This window comes from Zingiber officinale, chromosome 10A (assembly GCF_018446385.1).
Source record: "Zingiber officinale cultivar Zhangliang chromosome 10A, Zo_v1.1, whole genome shotgun sequence".
Lineage (NCBI taxonomy): Eukaryota > Viridiplantae > Streptophyta > Magnoliopsida > Zingiberales > Zingiberaceae > Zingiber > Zingiber officinale.
In genome coordinates, this window is record NC_056004.1 from 47,085,517 (window position 1) to 47,103,143 (window position 17,627).

General features: G+C 36.5%; 1 long non-coding RNA gene across 1 annotated transcript; it reads right to left on the reverse strand.

The window, feature by feature from the left end:
- Positions 1–13,779: 13,779 nt before the first annotated feature.
- On the reverse strand, positions 13,780–14,083 carry LOC122026372. The gene is made up of 2 exons (XR_006124123.1): positions 13,940–14,083; positions 13,780–13,872 (listed from the first exon to the last, which is right to left on the reverse strand). It is a non-coding gene; the product is annotated as an uncharacterized LOC122026372 (long non-coding RNA).
- Between the last annotated feature and the right edge of the window lie 3,544 nt (positions 14,084–17,627).

Sequence of the window (17,627 nt, forward strand, 5' to 3'; positions counted from 1 at the left end):
TTAGGATTTTTAACTAATTTGTCTAAATTCATTGCAACATTATGTTGGAACTCCAAGGTCATTTTGATGTGATCAACCAACTTATGTTAGGTCCTGTGGTGTTTTAATCTTGTGTCTAAGTGTGCAGGAGCTTAGGAACATAAGAAGTTGAGTAAATGACACAGCTAGTGAGAAGGACGACACGAGAAAGAGCCGACGAGCTCGGTGCGCCCGAGGGACGAGGTGCTACGGAAGAGTACACGGGCGGACGAGAGGGAAGCGCGCGGCGTTTCTGAGGGACGAGAAGCCGAAGCGAAAGGTTGCTCGAGAAGGTCAAAATTGGGTTCGGGTGAGCCTTATTTCGGTTGGCCAAAATTACCCAAGCGAGTGAAGCCGGAGCGGAAGACCCAGACCGAGGCGAGCTGAACCAGAGCAGAAGGCCCTGACCGAAAAGGTTAACGGGGTTGACTTTGAGGTCCGGGTGCCCGGAACCCTTCCGGGCACTTGAAATGTGATTTTGACCGAATCATGTTTAACCATGATCCGTTGCGAAGGGGATAAAATTTTATCCCCCTCCAGATGGCTCGAACCCTTCCAGGCGCCCTGACCAAGGCTATAAGTACAACATTGGTCCAGAAGCTTTTCAATCAACAAGCAATTGTAATACAACACTTGTGCGCTCTTCATTGTTAGTTTAGCTTCTTATTTTATGCTTTCACTGCTGTAAGAGATTTCTCCGCCTGAAGGAGATACTTAGTGCGTTTACTTCCTTGGATTAACAACCTCCCCGATTGTAACCAAGTAAAAGCTGTGAGTTTCTTCTTTTAGCTTATTCCTTTATTTCAATTTATGCAAGTGTTCTTTTAAATGTCCGAGAAGGGTATTTTTTTTATATTGTGCAGGGTTATTCAACCCCCCTTCCAGTCGGCCATCAAGGGGTCCAACACATTATACTTAGACATTTATTGTTGGTTGGTCCTAGGAAGATCGTACCGGTTCCACTATACAAAAATTTTGTACAAATGTCGAACCTTTCCTAAACAACCTATTGTGTTCTTTAGAAATTAAATTAGGAATCACAAACGGAACTTAATATTATTGATTCCAAATTTAACTTGTTCTTAATGGTTTAGACTTGGATCGCAAGCGGAACTTAACACTATTGATCCAAATCAACCTATGTTGCAAATTCAATAAAATATCTATTTCAAAAATTGGTTCCCAGGACAAACATGGTGAGGCACATGACATTCTTGGGTATGGGAGCATCCACCACTGTCTCGACAAAACCTTTTAACGAAATTAAATATTTAATTTCCTAAAATAACATTAGGTTTAACCAAAAAGAACAATCGAATCACAAGATCGAAAAACAAAAAAAAACACAAACTCGAATTACAAATTCGAAACTCTAGAATCATATGCCTCTTGTGTTTGGTATTTCCAAAAATAACTGTACAAAGAAAACTAGTATGATGCGGAAAACAATTACTAGTTATACCTTTCTTTGTAAGCAAATAACCTCTTGATCTTCTACCGTATTCCTCTTCTAATCTCGGACGTTGTGTGAGCAACGATCTTCCGAGATGAGAACCACCCAAGCCCTTCTTCTCCAAGCAAGTTTCGGCCACCACAAAAACTCCAAGAGATGTGAGGTTCGACCACCACCACCAAGCTCCAGGGGATGCTAGAAACAAAGCATCCTTTCTCTCCTTCTTCTCCTAGCTAGAACTGGCCACCATGGACTCCTCTTGTGTTGATGCCGCCGGCTACAAAGGAGGAAGAGAAGAGAAGGAGAAGAGGCTCTAGGACCAGCCACCACCAAGGAAGAGAGGGAGGAAAAATAGAATAGAGTGGTTCTACATGAAGGCACCCCTACCCCCTCTTTTATAATCCTTGGGCTTGACAAATAAGAAAAATTTAAATAAAAACTTCCTTATTACTTTGCCATGAAAAGGAAAATTTAATTAATTAAAATTAAAATCATTTTCTTAAACCATATGGCCGGCCACTTTAAAAGCTTCCAAAACTAGGTAAGTTTGAAACATAATTAAAACTCCCTTATTTGCTTCCAGAAATTTTAAAAATAAAATTTCTCTAATAATTTATCCCTTCATGTTGGGTTATAAAAGGAAATTTTATAAATTAAAATCTTTCTTTCAAACATGTCAATGATTTTCAAAAAGAAAAGTTTTCTCTAAAATTAAAAACTCCTTTCAATCTACAAATAAGGAAAGATATCAAATCTTCTCTTAATCTTTTGTAGATACTTATAAAGGAAAATTTTTAATTTTAAAACTCTTTTTAAATCATGAACATGGTTACAAAAAAGAAAAGTTGTATTAAAATTAAAATCTCCTTTCAATCTACAAATAAGGAAAGATTTCAAATCTTTTCTTAATCTTTTGTAGAAAGCTATAAAAGGAAAAATTTAAATTTTAACTTCTCTTTTAAAACCATGATATCCACATTAAGAAAAGATTAAAAATAAAATCCCTTTTAATATGATGTGGCCGACCACACCAAGCTTGGGTTCAAGCTAGGGTCGGCCACACCAACTCAACTCATCCTATTTACTTGGCCGACCCAAGCTTGGGTTCCAAGCTTGCTTGGCTGGCCCCATTAGGATGGGTATAAAGGTGGGTAAGAAGTGGGTATGTGGTGGGTATAAATCTCTATATACAAGAGGCTACGATAGGGACCGAGAGAAGGAATTGGTTTTGGTCTCTCGATGAAATTAAGCTTCCCGTGTTCGCCCCGAACACACAACTTAACTTCATCAATAATAATTCATACCACTAAAGAATTATTATTGAACTACCGCACCAATCCCAAATTAATTTTGGGCTCCTTCTTATTATGAGTGTGTTAGTCTCCCTGTGTTTAAGATGTCGAATGTCCACTAATTAAATGAGTTACCGACAACTCTCTTTAATTAATATCTTATTCAAAGAGTAGTACCACTCAATCTTATCGTCATGTCAGACTAAGTCCACCTGCAGGATTTAACATGACAATCCTTATGAGCTCCTCTTGGGGACATTATCAACCTAGATTACTAGCACACAGTTTTCTTCTATAATCAACAACACACACTATAAGTAATATCATTTTCCAACTTATCGGACCTTTTGATTTATCAAGCTAAATCTCACCCTTTGATAAGTTAAAAAAATGAATACTAAATATATGTGTTTGTTATTATATTAGGATTAAGAGCATACACTTCCATAATAACTAAGGACTTGTTCTTTTATTAAGTCAGTATAAAAAGAACTTACCTTAAATGGTCTTGCTCAATGCACTTAGAGTGTACTAGTGTAATTTATTAGTTAAGATAAACTAATACCTAATTACACTATGACTATTCCAATGGTTTGTTCCTTTCCATCTTAGTCGTGAGCTACTGTTTATAATTTATAAAGAATCGATAACACGATCTCCTGTGTGTGACACCACACATCGTGTTATCTACAATATAAATTAATTGAACGACTACACTCAGTATATATAAATGTAGATACTTGACCAATGTGATTCTTATTTCTAAATAAATGTTTATACAAAAGCTAGGCTTTTAATATATACTCTAACATTTATAATATTATTTTGCAATTTCATTACAATACTTATTTTATTACAATTTGTTTGTTTTTACCCTAACTTGAACTTGGATTGATGTACATAAAAAATGGGGATATTATTGGAATCCCGTGGTAGTTTTGATGTGATCAACCAAGTTAAAGTTAGGTCCTACTGTGTTTGATCCTTGTGTCTAAGTGTGTAGGATCTTAGGAACATAAGAAGTCGAGCGGAAGACGCAGCTAGCGAGAAGGATGGTACGGTAAGGGAATCAATAGGCTCGGTGCATCCGAAGGATGAAATGCTGCAAAAGAGTACACTAGTGAATGAGAAGGATGTGTGTGATGCTCCGAGGGACGAGAAGTCAGAACGGAAGTATGCTCGAGGAGAAGGCCGAAAAATAGGTTCTGGTGAGCCCTATTCCGATAGGCCTAAATCACCCAAGCGAGAGTAGCAGCAAAAGAGCAAGAGAAAAAGCTTGGAGCTCGACAACTGCTGAAGCCTTCTACTGGAAGGTGCCTTCAAGTGCTTGAAGGTGCCTTCAAGCTTTCATGGAAGGTTCCTTCAATGTGCATGGAAGGTGCCTTCGACCAAGTAAATTTTGTCATTTGCAGTGGATAAAGTTTTATTCAATGGTGCTTTGCTGGAGGTTCCTTCCACCATGTTGAAGGCATCTTCCAGCCCCGGATAAGATTTCCCAAGGGCTATAAAAAGACCCCTAGACTTAAGAAATAAAACATAACTCCTGTATTCATTTCTTAGTAATTGTCTGAGCATCCAATGACTATAATAGGCTTCTTTGCCTACACGAAGGAGATCTTTTTAGCGCTTTCTTCTGTCTTGGATTAACAATCACCTAGGTTGTAACCAAGTAACTCCTTTATGTCTTTTACTTATTATTCGCACTTAACCCCCCCCCCCCCCCTCTTGCCGGCCCAACCTGCGTTAACACATTCTTTCATGACATTATCAAATTTATCATGTCACTACTTTGGTGCTTGTTTCAAGTCATATAATGACTTCACCAATCTACAAACCTTATTTTTCTATCCTGGTACAGAAAACCCCTCAGGTTGCTCTATATAGAATTTCTCCTCTAAATCTCCATTATTTAGAAAGGTTGTCTTTACATCTATCTGATATATTTCAAGATTCCATAGAGCTGCAATAGTCAACAATACTCTAATGGAAGTTATTCTCGACACCAGAGAATATGTATTAAAGTAATCAAGGTATTCTCGTTGTCAGTATCCTTTGATTATCAATCTGGCCTTATACTTATTAATTGTGTCATCTAACTTTTTTTTCTTCTTAAAGATCCACTTGCAACCTAGTGGTTTATTTCCTGGAGGAAGATCTACAAGTTCCCAAGTGTGATTTTGAAAGATAGATTCTATCTCATATGCAATTGTCTTTCTCTAGTGAGGTCTATCAGAAGAGCTTGTTGATTTTGAGTAACTTCAGGACTTACTTTTCAACATGAAAGTGATAAAATCTGATCCATAGAATTTTTCTACCTGAGCTCTTTTGTTCCGTCTAAGCTCAACCTTGATTGGTTCCTCATCATCATCTTCATCTTGTGTTTCATATACTCATTTTAAGGAGCTAGCTTCCTCTCGGATCTTATACGGAAATACATGCTTGAAGAACGAGGTATTTCTCGATTCTATTATCGAGTTCTTGTGTATATCCGGTATTTGTGACTCATACACAAAAAATTGATACGCACTGCTATTATATGCATATCCAATAAATATGCAATCAATTATCTTTAGTCCTATCTTAATTCTTTTCGGATCAAGTACCAAAACTTGGCCAAGACACCCCCATATTCATAAATATTTATAGGATGATTGTCTTCTATTCCATAACTCATAAAGTCTCTTATCTATTTTCTTCTAGGGTACCTTATTTAAAAGGTAATTAGCTGTTAACACAGCTTCTCCCCATATGAACTCTGGCAATCCAAAGCTCAATAGAAGAGCATTCATCATCTCCTTTAGAGTTCGATTCTTTCGCTCAGCAACTCCATTTTACTGAGGAGTATAGGAGTTGTTGTTTCATGTCTAATCCTATGTTTGACACACAACTCAGTAAACTGTGATACATATTCACCGCATCGGTTTTTTCAAACCACCTTAATCTTTTTATTTAATTGGTTTTTAACTTCATTCTTATATAGAGCAAATTTCTTTATAGAGCCATCCTTACTTTTGAGAAGATACATATAAAAATATTTTGTGTTATCATCTATAAAAATGATGAAGTATTTATTCTCACTAAGTGTTGGTGTACCTTTGAGGTCACACATGTCGGTGTGAATTAGCCTAAGTGGTTCGTTGCTTCTCTCAACATGTTGAAAGAATGACTTTGTCATTTTCACTTCAACACAAATCTGACACTTGTGTTTTGGGTTAAGGTGGAATATAGGTATACTTTGCATGTTTATTAATCTATGCAACACATCATAGTTAAAATATCCTAGTCTACCATACCACAAATATGAAGACTCAAGCATATGAGTGAAAAGAGCTTTCATCTTTATTTACCTTAGGCCTAATGGTCATTACATTGAGCTTAAACATCCCATCACATACATAGCCCCTTCCTACAAACATTTCATTCTTTGATAATACAACTCTGGCTAACTTAAAAATAATGTGAAAGTCATGCTTACTTAACAGTGGTCCGAACACTAAATTCTTTCGAATTCTCGGAACACACAACACATTGTTCAGAGTAAGGTCCTTGCCCGAGGTCATCTTCAACACCACTTTTTCTTGGCACATGATGGTCGAGGTTGCTGAGTTCCCCATGAACATCTTGTCTCCATTGACTTCTTTAAAGTTGTGGAGCAACTCCTTATTACAACAGACATGTCTGGTGGCTCTAGTATTGATCCACTATTGTTGCGAGTTTGAACCAATTAGATTTAACTTTGAGACCACTACGTAGAGGTCGTCCATTTTGGATCCCTTATTTAGGTTCGCCTCCTGCTTCTTCTTTAGCTTTCTGCATTCCGAAGATTTGTGACTGACTCGACCACAATTGAAGCACTTCCTAGAAAATTTCTTAATGCCTCCTCTGGGTCCCATCTTGGAAGTCTTAGGGTTCTTCCGTTTCAAGTTTTGACCATGCTAATCACGTTGCCTTTCACAGTAGCCTGAGAGAACAACTTTCTCTCTGAACTCTTGTTGTCTTCTTCAATGGGAAGTCTAACAATAAGTTCCTCCACATTCATCTCCTTCCGCTTGTACTTCAGATAGTTCTTGAAGTCCTTTCAGCCGGAAGATAGCTTCTCAATAATAGCAGCCACCAGGAAAGTTTCATTCAAAATCATCCCTTCTGAGTGGATCTCATGCAAGATCACCTGAAGCTCCTGACTTGGCTGATCACCATCTTGGAGTTAACCATCTTATAGTCCAAGAATCGACCCATGATGAATTTCTTGGCCCCTGCATCCTCCATCTTGTATTTCTTATTCAAGGACTCTCACAGCTCCTTAGTCATTATCTTTGTGTTATACACAATGTATATCGAGTTGGCAAGACAGTTGAGGATGTAGTTTCGATAAAGGAACTCAGAGTGAGTTTATGTCTCCACTGTACTAATGGTCCATGCATCATCTGTTAGAGTGTATACTAAAAGTCTAGCTTTTGTATAAATATTTAAGAATCACATTGGTCAAATGCCTACATTTATGCAAAGTGTAGTTGTCCATTGAATTTATATTGAAGATAACATGGTGTGATGAGACACACAGAAGTTCATATTATCAGTTCCTTATAAATTATAAACAGTTGTTCACAATCAAGATGGAATGAAACAAACCATTGGAGTAGTTGTAGTATAATTAGGTATTAGTTTATCTTAACTAATAAATTACACTAGTACACTATGAGTGTATTGAGTAGGACCATTTGAGGTAGTATCTTTTTATACTGACTATATAAAAGAACAATACCTCTGTTATTATGGAAGTGTGTACTCTTAATCATGATATAATAACAAGCACGTATACTTAATATTTATTTCTTTGATTTATCAAAGGGTGTGATTTAGCTTGTTAAATCAATATGCCCGATAAGTTAGGAAATGATATTATTTATATGGTGTGTTGTTGATTATAGAATGAAACTGTGTCCTAGTAATCTAGGTTGATGATGTCCCCTTGAGGAGCTCATAAGGATTGTCATGTAAACCCTGCAGGTGGACCTAGTCCGGTATGACAATGAAGTTGAGTGATACTACTCTTGGAGTTAGATATTAATTAAGTGAGTTGTCAGTAACTCATTTAATTAATGGATATTTGATATCTTAAACATAGGGAGACTAACACACTCATGATAAGAAGGAGCCCATATAGTAATATGGGATTGGTGCTGTAGTGCAATAATAACTCTTTAGTGGAATGAGATATTATTGATGAACTTGAATTGGGTGTTCGGGACGAACACGGGAAACTCAAGCTCATCGGGAGATCAAAACCAATTCCTCTTCTCGGTCCCTATTGTAGCCTCTTATTTATAAAGTCTTATATCCACCAAACCCAACTTCTTACCCACCTTAAGGTGGTCGGCCAAGCCAAGCTTGGATCCCAAGTTAGGGCTGGCCAAACCAAGGTTAGATGGGTTCAAGTTGTGGTCGGCCCTAACTTGGAGCCCAAGCAAGGGTTTCCAGCCACATTCACATTTAAAGAGAGTTTTAAAATTATAAATCTTTCCTTTTATAGCTTTCTACAAAGGATTAAGAGAAAGGTTTGATATCTTTCCTTATTTGTAGTTAAAAGGAAGATTTTAATTTTTTTGATAAATTTTAAATCTTTCCTTATGTGGAAGCCATGGTTTTAAAAGAGAGTTTTAAAATTATAAATCTTTATTTTTATAGCTTTCTACAAAGGATTAAGAGAAAAGTTTGATATCTTTCCTTATTTATAGTTTAAAGGAAGATTTTAATTTTTGATAAAACTTTCCTTTTGTAACCATCCACATGTTTTAAAAGAGAGATTTTAATTTATAAAACTTTCCTTTTATAACCAACCATGAAGGGATTTAAAGAAAGAATTTTTTTAATTAAAATTTCTTACCGGAAACAATTAAGGAAGTTTTAATTTTTTGTTTAAAACTTTCCTTGTTTGGAGAACAAGGTAGGGGCCGACCATTAAAGGTTTATAAGGAAGTTTTAATTAAATTTTCCTTCTTAGACATTGGCAAAGAATATAAGGAAGTTTTAATTATGTTTAAAACTTTCCTTATTTGCCAAGACCAAGAAATATAAAAGAGAGGGTAGAGGTCCCTCACCTCATTACAACACATCTATTATTCCTCTCCTATCTTCCTTGGTGGTGGCCGACCCTCTTCTTCCCCTATTCTTCTTCCTTGGTGGCCGGTGGCATCTCATCTCTAGGAATTGTTGGTGGCCGGATCTTGTTAGAAGAAGAAGGAGAGATAGGAGGCATTGTTTCTTAGCATCCCTTGGAGCTTGGTTGATAGCCGAAGTTCTTCATCTCTAGGAGATTGTTGGTGGCCGAAACTTTGAAGGAAGAAGAAGGTTTTGGTGGAGTCTCGTCTTGGTAGATCGTCGCTCACACGACGCCCGAGATAAGAAGAGGAATACAATAGAAGATCGTGAGGTCTATAAGCTACAAAAGGTATAACTAGTTATTTAATTCTGCATCATAACTAGTTCATCTTTTGTATAGATCTTGAAAAACCAAACACAAGAGACTATCGGTTTTTTAGTTATCGTTTTTGTAATCGATTTTTCATTCTGATTTCATGTTTCGATATTGTGCTTCTATTGAGGTCTTTGTAGTTAAACCTAGGTTACTTAAGAAGTTTAAATATCCGATTTATTTGAAAGGCTTTTTCTAGGCAGTGGTGGATGCTCCCATACCCAAGAAGGTCATGTGCCTTGCCACGTTTGACCTGGAAGTCAATCCTTGAAATGGATATTTGATCAACTTCTGTAATATGGTTTAACTTAAGAAGAACACATCAGTTAAATTTGGAGTAAGAATGTTAAGCATCGTTCCCAATCCAAATTTAACTTCTGAAGGACAACTTGGATTAATAATGTTAAGTTCTGTTTGCAATCCAAGTTGAACTTTAGTAGAGCACAAGGGTAGCTAGGAAAGTCTATGCTTGTACAAAATTTTTGTACAGGGGAACTAGAGCGGTCTCCAGGTATGGCAACCAACATCATCATCCTCAGCATGATTGGGAGGTTCCTCGGTCAAGAACCGAGCTAGATTAAGTGTGGTTAAGTAGAAGAGCATCTTTTGCTGTCACCTTTTGAAGTTCAATCCAGTGAATTTCTCTAACCTTTCCCCGTGGTTGATTGGCACAGTTCCAATCGAGGCAGAGGGGGTCTTCATGTGTTGAGTCTGTTACACCTCAACACTTTGTTTTGTGATCATCTCAACCGAACGAATTCTATTCCAAGATTGTTGCACAATCTGTTATCGGATATATTAGAAAAAAATTACTGAATTAAAATTACACTAAATCAATTCTAACTTATATGTTGAGATGACCTAAGCGGATAATTTTAGGCTGCCAGTGGGGCTGGTTTTGCCAAATTTTTGGTGGTCCAAGTTATAGTGTTGACGCGGTGCGTAGTAGAATCAAGAGTCGATCACCGAATCGGAAAGAGAATTCGCTGACTAAGATACTGAGGTCTGCGTTCAATGTAGTTTTCTTGAAACAGATTCGTCCCACCTCCGGCTATGCTTTGAAGTTCTCTTGGGTCATTCTCAACCAAACACTGGTTGTTCGTGACAAACTAAGAATGTACCCAAGTGTTATCATGAGTAGTTTAGTCGAATGGATGTACAACGCAGAGAGTTTTGTAGAAAAACATGGGTGGACAAAGGTTCACTTCCTGCTCTTCCTCTCTTTTTCTCTCTCGCTTATCTTCTACTACTCTCTATCTTTTGTTCAAAATCCAGCCTCCTTATATAGGAGTTCTCACCTTGCTTGCAATGAATGACCAAATTATGGTCATTTAATGCTGAGTTTAATGTCATCATTAATGGGTTTAATGTCTTCATTAATGTTGAGACATTACAGAATTATTATTAATGAGTTTAATGTCATCATTAATGTCGAGATGTTATGAAGTCGTCATTAATGAGTTTAATGTCGTCATTAATATTGAGACGTTACGGAATCGCTATTAATTTTATATTAATACTTTTGTTACCCTCTTAAGCAGGTAGCAGAAAGAAATTTTATGGCAAAATGTTGGTTTATTTACTTGAGCAAATCTTGTCTCGACCAGTCTAATATTCGACGTGCGCATATTTTGCTCGCACACGAGTCAACCTTAGTTCAGTACAATGCTGACCTTGAATTTGCATCCACCCATGTATACTCACACGTGAGAGAATCTATCCCCATATATATACTTACAACATCAATATACGTATCATAATTTAAATTAACAATAAAATCAAAAAACTTTAAATATAAGATTAACAACCCATACATAAAGTCTCTTTGTCTCAATTTCTTTATTTCACTTTACATTTCCAACAGCACCCATCCACAGATCCACTGATACATTGGGGAGGGGTTGAAAGAAATGAAATCCTCGAAAGGCAGAGGAAGCAAAAATAAAAAAGAGAGGAAAATTTTTTATTACCTAGAACAAGAAAAGAGGAGAAAGAAAACAAACGGAAATAATAGAAAATAAAAAAATTATCAACATTTTCCTCCTCTCTCAAATCGTAGTATTTGCCTAGTCAAGCGTATGGGTATGGAGTTAGGATAACTCATCGACTCAATAGGAAGATTGTGAGACATCTAGAAGCTTTATGATGAAGCATGAGAGTTTTGTGAGGAGACAAATCTATGAGCAGGCTCCTCCATAACAAAAATGGGAGGAGTTCCAATTGTTGCTCTCGTTGAATCCTCTCACTAGTTAGCTTTTTTATCATCCTCATCCATATCAAACGAGTTGACAAGGATGAAGGTTGGCAATGAGTGAATTATCATCTATGCCAATACTCACACCACCTGATCTGCATCACAAAAGGATCGAGAAGACAATAGTCAAGGGTATTGAGGAAGACATCATTGGCTAAGAGGGGACGATAAGTGAGACGAGGGGAATATAACACTTTTATGTTTTTCAATAAAAGTTATTTTTCTCCCAATTTTCATGTTGAAAATTTAAGGTCAAATAAAACATTTCTTTCCTTTTCAACTTCTCCACAAGCGATTGAAGGAATTAAAGCCTAATGTCACTACAAAAAATTTCAGCATTAGAGATGGAAAATTCCGTCGCTAAACTAGTTTAGCGACTAATTAGCGACGGAATCATTGCATCGATACAAATTGTGTCGCTGGCTGTATTTAGAGACGGAATATAAATTTCGTCGCTAATTAGAGACGAAATATATATAAAATCCTCTCTCTGATTTGATTAAAATTATGTCTCTAATTAGAGACGGAACATTTAAATTCCGTCTCTAATTAGAGACGAGATTTAAATTCCGTCTCTAATTAGAGACGGAATTTAAATGTTCCGTCTCTAATTAGAGACGGACCTTAAATGTTCCGTCTCTAATTAGAGACGGAACTTAAATATTCCGTCGCAAGGCATCGACATTTCAAATAATTTCAGGGCAATCAGCGACGGAAAATTAAAGTTCCGTCGCTATATATCGTTATAACAGTATTTTCCATGGAGAAATTAGAGACGGAATTTTAAAATTCCGTCTCTAATACCTGGAGATTTCAGCAGCACAATTTTGTTCCTGCAGTCATCCTTGTTTACATTTTATAATAATCTAAATCATCACATACAAACAACACAAAACTCACCAAATAACAATACATTCATACAAAAAACTTTATCCAAGCACAAAACAATAATCCAAGCACAAAACTTAAACTAAATATCCAATCAAAAAACAAAGATAAATATCCAAACATCTCCAACCATAAACACCTGATTGTATAGTACTACAACATCTGAAATTTAAAAACACAATACAACACCATCTAGCAAAGAAAATCCAATCCTAAGCTAGCAAGTAGTAATCAATCCTGCAAAAATGTTAATACGATAGATTACTAATAAAACAAAGAATAAACTAATTCACAATTATGAGTAACATATTAAATTTAATATTATGAATTTATTTTACATACCTGAAAGCTAGTTTGGTTATATGATGATGGTGTTGTATAGACATCAACGTTCCTGAAAAGATATAATACAATGTTAGACATAGTTTCATTAGTGAAAAAAAAACTTAAAAAGTTAAACATCAAGATACCTATCACAATCTATGGATCGGGAGGATTATTAGGGTCTTGAGTCTCCTGAGAGGCAAAACGATGCGGCGTTGCACTCATTTGATCCAAGAAGGCCTGCATATCCCGCCCAATTTTCTCAAGATCCAATCGGGATTGCCGCTCTGCTCGAAATTCAGCCTCCAAGGTCGAGAGTCGAGTCTTCAAATCTGCGTTTTCCTGTTCTAAGACGTCTACTCTAGCAGATGATTCGGATGCACTCGATGATGTGTTGGGACGACCCCTGGCCCTAGGAGCCATCGCCTGATCACATACAACTCTCGCCTGAGCCCCAAGACCATATAGGGTGGAGGTCTTTTTCCTTCCACCAACCACATCATAATAAATTTCATTTATCTGGTCAGTGGATAGAGTCTGCTCCTCACCTCCCTCTAAACTAGGCTGAGACGCCTGTGCAACCCTAGCAGCAATTTCTTCCTATTTACATTAAAAAAAAATATTGTCAGATATTTACTAAAATGATAGATAATCATTGTTAATAGTTAAATATATTCAAGTGTAGAATCTTACGTCTAATGCCGACGATCGACGATCTATAAAGTTGCCATCTTTTGACTTGTGTGTCTTGGTAAATATCTCCCAACAAGTAGGAGGTCGCTGTAGATCATGCTCCTGAATATTAAAGAATGTAAATATTTCCATCGATATAGTCTAGGTACAAAACTCTTATAGAATTTTAAAATTGGAAACTAACCAAGTCTAAGGCATGCTCGACGATCGATCGGGATCCAGCGGTATGTTTTGTCGCTCCGGTACTAGGGCCAGCCAGCTCACTCTTTCTATTGACTCGAGCTTTCATTGCATTTTCCTGCCATCTGTCTGCAGCCCAGAAGACTCGCCATGCATCCCAAATGTTCTCAGGTACATAGGATGGTTTTATTTCCTTTTGTCTTGCTTTATATAGCATGTCTTTGTATAGTTTGGCACAAGCTGCGTTCCAGGTAGCATAAAATTCTGCCTCGTGCTCTGTCTCCCAAGTATATCTTTTCTGCAATAATACATTCACAAATTATTATAAAAAACATAACAAAATCATGATAATTAAATTGGCTTACCAAAAACTCATCGTAATAAAATTGCTTCATATCTGGGTCTACCCGCTTCCATGTAGTACCAGCGGGACTAAATCGCTCTTTAAATTTCGAGGTGATGTATGCAGCTACTCTATGACCATCTGGGGTAAAACTGCATTTAACAAATAAAATAAACCAAATATGTTAAAAAAAATAGATGCAGCGAATAAGACTAATAACACCAATACTTACCAACCCCTGATAATCCGTAGAACAATCTGGCCACCAGCATCAGACATGTCTATATCTGCAGAATTACATTATAACACATACGCATGCACACTAGGTTTAATCAAACAAATAATAATGACTAATAGAGTAAGACAAGTGATATAACTATGAATATTTAGATCTAAAATTTAACTTAACAATGCTTAATCTGGATATATAACAATTTTAATCATTAACATTTTGGAGATCCTCCTCACTAGACTCTGTATGTTCAATAAGCTCCTCACTGCTGGATATTTCTCCATCATCTATCTCCTCATAAGGTACATTAACATCTACAAGTAATTGAGATGTTGATTGAATCTGAGAATCTACTGAATATATCTCCACTGTATCATTTTGAAATGCATCGTGGTTTTGGTACACTATAGAGTTGGGCATTTCTATGGTAGAGCGTGGCTTTGTTCGGCAAACTACTAACCATTCACTAGCTCTTCTCCTCTTTGCGGGATATTCAAGATAGAAAACATGCCCCGCTTGTATCGCAAAAATGAAAGGTTCATACTTGTTGAAGCTTTTGTTTGCATTTACCTCAACTAAATTGTAGTTTGGATGTATTCTGGTACTTGTTCTTGGAGTCGGATCATACTAAGAACATTTAAATAACACACATCTTTTGATGGGTAAAGCAGGATATTCAACTTCTATGATTTCTTCAAGTCTCCCATAATAATCAAACTCAGAATTATTGTTGTTGATAGATTCTTTCACACAAACACCCGAATTGAAAGTTAGTCTGCGTGAATCCCGTTGTGTTACGTGAAATTTAAAACCATTAACATAGTAGCTAGAGTAGACTACTATCTTACGGAGAGGTCCTGATGCAAGATTGATTATTCTGGAATCTTGCACATTTGATATTCTTCGATCAGACACCTATAACAATAGTAGAATATAAAATAAGCCTCTGATAATTTAATATGGATGTAATAAATTAAAATTATCCTCTAACTTACATAGATTTGAAACCATAATGCAAATTTCATCTCTAACTTTTCAGCTATCTCACTTGCACAAATTGATGGATTTTGTACTTGTAGTTGTTATTCATATAAGCTGGAAAATAAGCTAATTTTTAGAAAATTACAGTATCGGGAAACAACTTTTTTTTTGGATAAATGTTTGATTCCAGAAGTCAACTTACTTTATGTAGGGTTTGACTTCATCACAGTTTAAGAGTATGCATGTCCTCACAGCATGATATTCTTGTGGAGTTAACCATCTAGAAATAGATGCTCCCATTGGCTTGCCAGGAAACTTGAAAATAGAAAGCATAGATGAGTCTATAGGTTGTGCATCATCTGAATTTCTAGGACACTTGCGATGTCTGGTTTTTACATTATCAGCAAAATAATAGGAGCAGAATGAGGATACTTCTTCAACCAGATAAGCATTACAAATTGACCCCTCAACTCTAGCTTTGTTACGAACATTATTCTTTAATTTCCTTAAAAACCGTTCAAATGGATACATCCATCTGTACTGGACAGGACCAGCTATTCGTGCCTCGTATACTAAATGTACTGATAGATGTTCCATTGAATCAAAAAAATTGGGTGGAAAAATACGTTCAAGCTTACATAGTATGAGAGGAATGTCTATTTCTAGTTGAAGAATATCATCCATCATAATACACCTCGTAGTCAAATCTCTAAAATATAGACTCAATTCTGTGAGTGCTTGCCAAACATTTTGATGAAGTAAGTCATGAAAAGCTACTGGAATAAGTCTTTGCATGAATACATGACAGTCATGACTCTTCATTCCAAACATCTTTAACCTGTTCATATCCACACATCGAGCCATATTCGAGGCATACCCATCTGGGAATTTGATTTCTTTCAACCAATTACATAAAACTTGTTTACCGTCTTTGTCCAATGTATAACAAGCCTTTGGGAATTTATTGGTTGTTTCATCCTGATGCAACTCTGGTCTGCTAACTAGTTCTTTTAATTCCTCGCGTGATTTTGCAGTGTCTTTAGTTTTTCCATGCACATTCATCACAGTGTTAAAAATATTATCAAAGAAATTTTTCTCAATGTGCATTACATCTAAATTATGTCGAATAAATAGATACTTCCAATATGGTAGCTCCCAAAAAATACTCCTTTTCTTCCAACCACACTTGCACTGCCTAACGATGTATTTATTTATCTCATCAGAATTAGTCTCAACTACTGGTAGAAAACCATAACTGTCTATTTGGTCAAGGATTTCTTCACCTGACTTGATTGTTGGAGGAAGTTTTCTAACTACAACATTCCTAATGAAATTTTTCTTATTTCGCCTGAAAGGGTGGTCAACTGGTAAAAATTTACGATGATTATCAAACCAGGATACCTTCCCACTGTAGGGTAATGAAAATGCATCAGACTCTGTCATGCAATGTGGGCATGCTAATTTACCAGACGTGCTCCATCCTGACAACATTGAGTATGCTGGAAAATCACTTATCGTCCATAATAATGCAGCATGCAATCTAAAATTAGTTTTACTTGCAACATCATAAGTTACTGACCTTATATTCCATAAATCATTCAACTCGGCAATCAGAGGTTGCAAAAAAATATCAATCTTCTCTTTTGGATTAGTTGGCCCTGGAATAAGTACAGTAAGGAACATGAATTCATCTTTCATACACATCCATGGTGCATGGTAAGTTATAAGGTGTTATTATAACGGGCCAAGATGAATATTGCTGTCCAGACTGACCAAAAGGTTGAAATCCATCTGCAGAAAGTCCGAGTCTCACATTACGTGGCTCCATTACAAATGAGGGAAATATTGTATTAAGATGTTTCCATGCAGGCGAGTCACAAGGATGACACATTATACCTTCTTCATGTACATGCTCATGATGCCACCTCATGTAGCTTGCTGTTGCAGTAGATGCGTATAAGCGTTGGAGTCTAGCAGTTAACGGGAAATAATACATAACTTTCCATGAAACCTTTTTATTTTTCTTCCCTGGAATTCGACTACTATGCTTATAACGAGGGTGAGTACAGATTCTGCATTCAATCAGTTCACTGTCTTCTTTCCAAAATATCATGCAGTTATTAATGCAACAATCAATCCTCTCTACCGGCAAACCTAAACCTCTCACTAATTTTTTTGTATTGTAGAAGCTATCAGGCATATGTTATCAGCAGGAAGTAACTCAGACATCAATTGACAGATGTCATCGTAACATATTTCTGAAAAATGATGCTCTGCCTTTATGTTCAATAATCTTGCAGTAGCTGATAATTGAGAATGACCAGACGGAATCCCTTCCCACACTTCTCTTTCACTAGCCTTTAACATGTCATACATTTGTTGAACTTCAAGTGTTGGTACATCATCTATATTTGAATGATCAACAGCATTAATAGCATCATAAACCATTGATTGCATTGCATTCTCATTAGATGATGATTCCCCTAAAGGAGTTGTG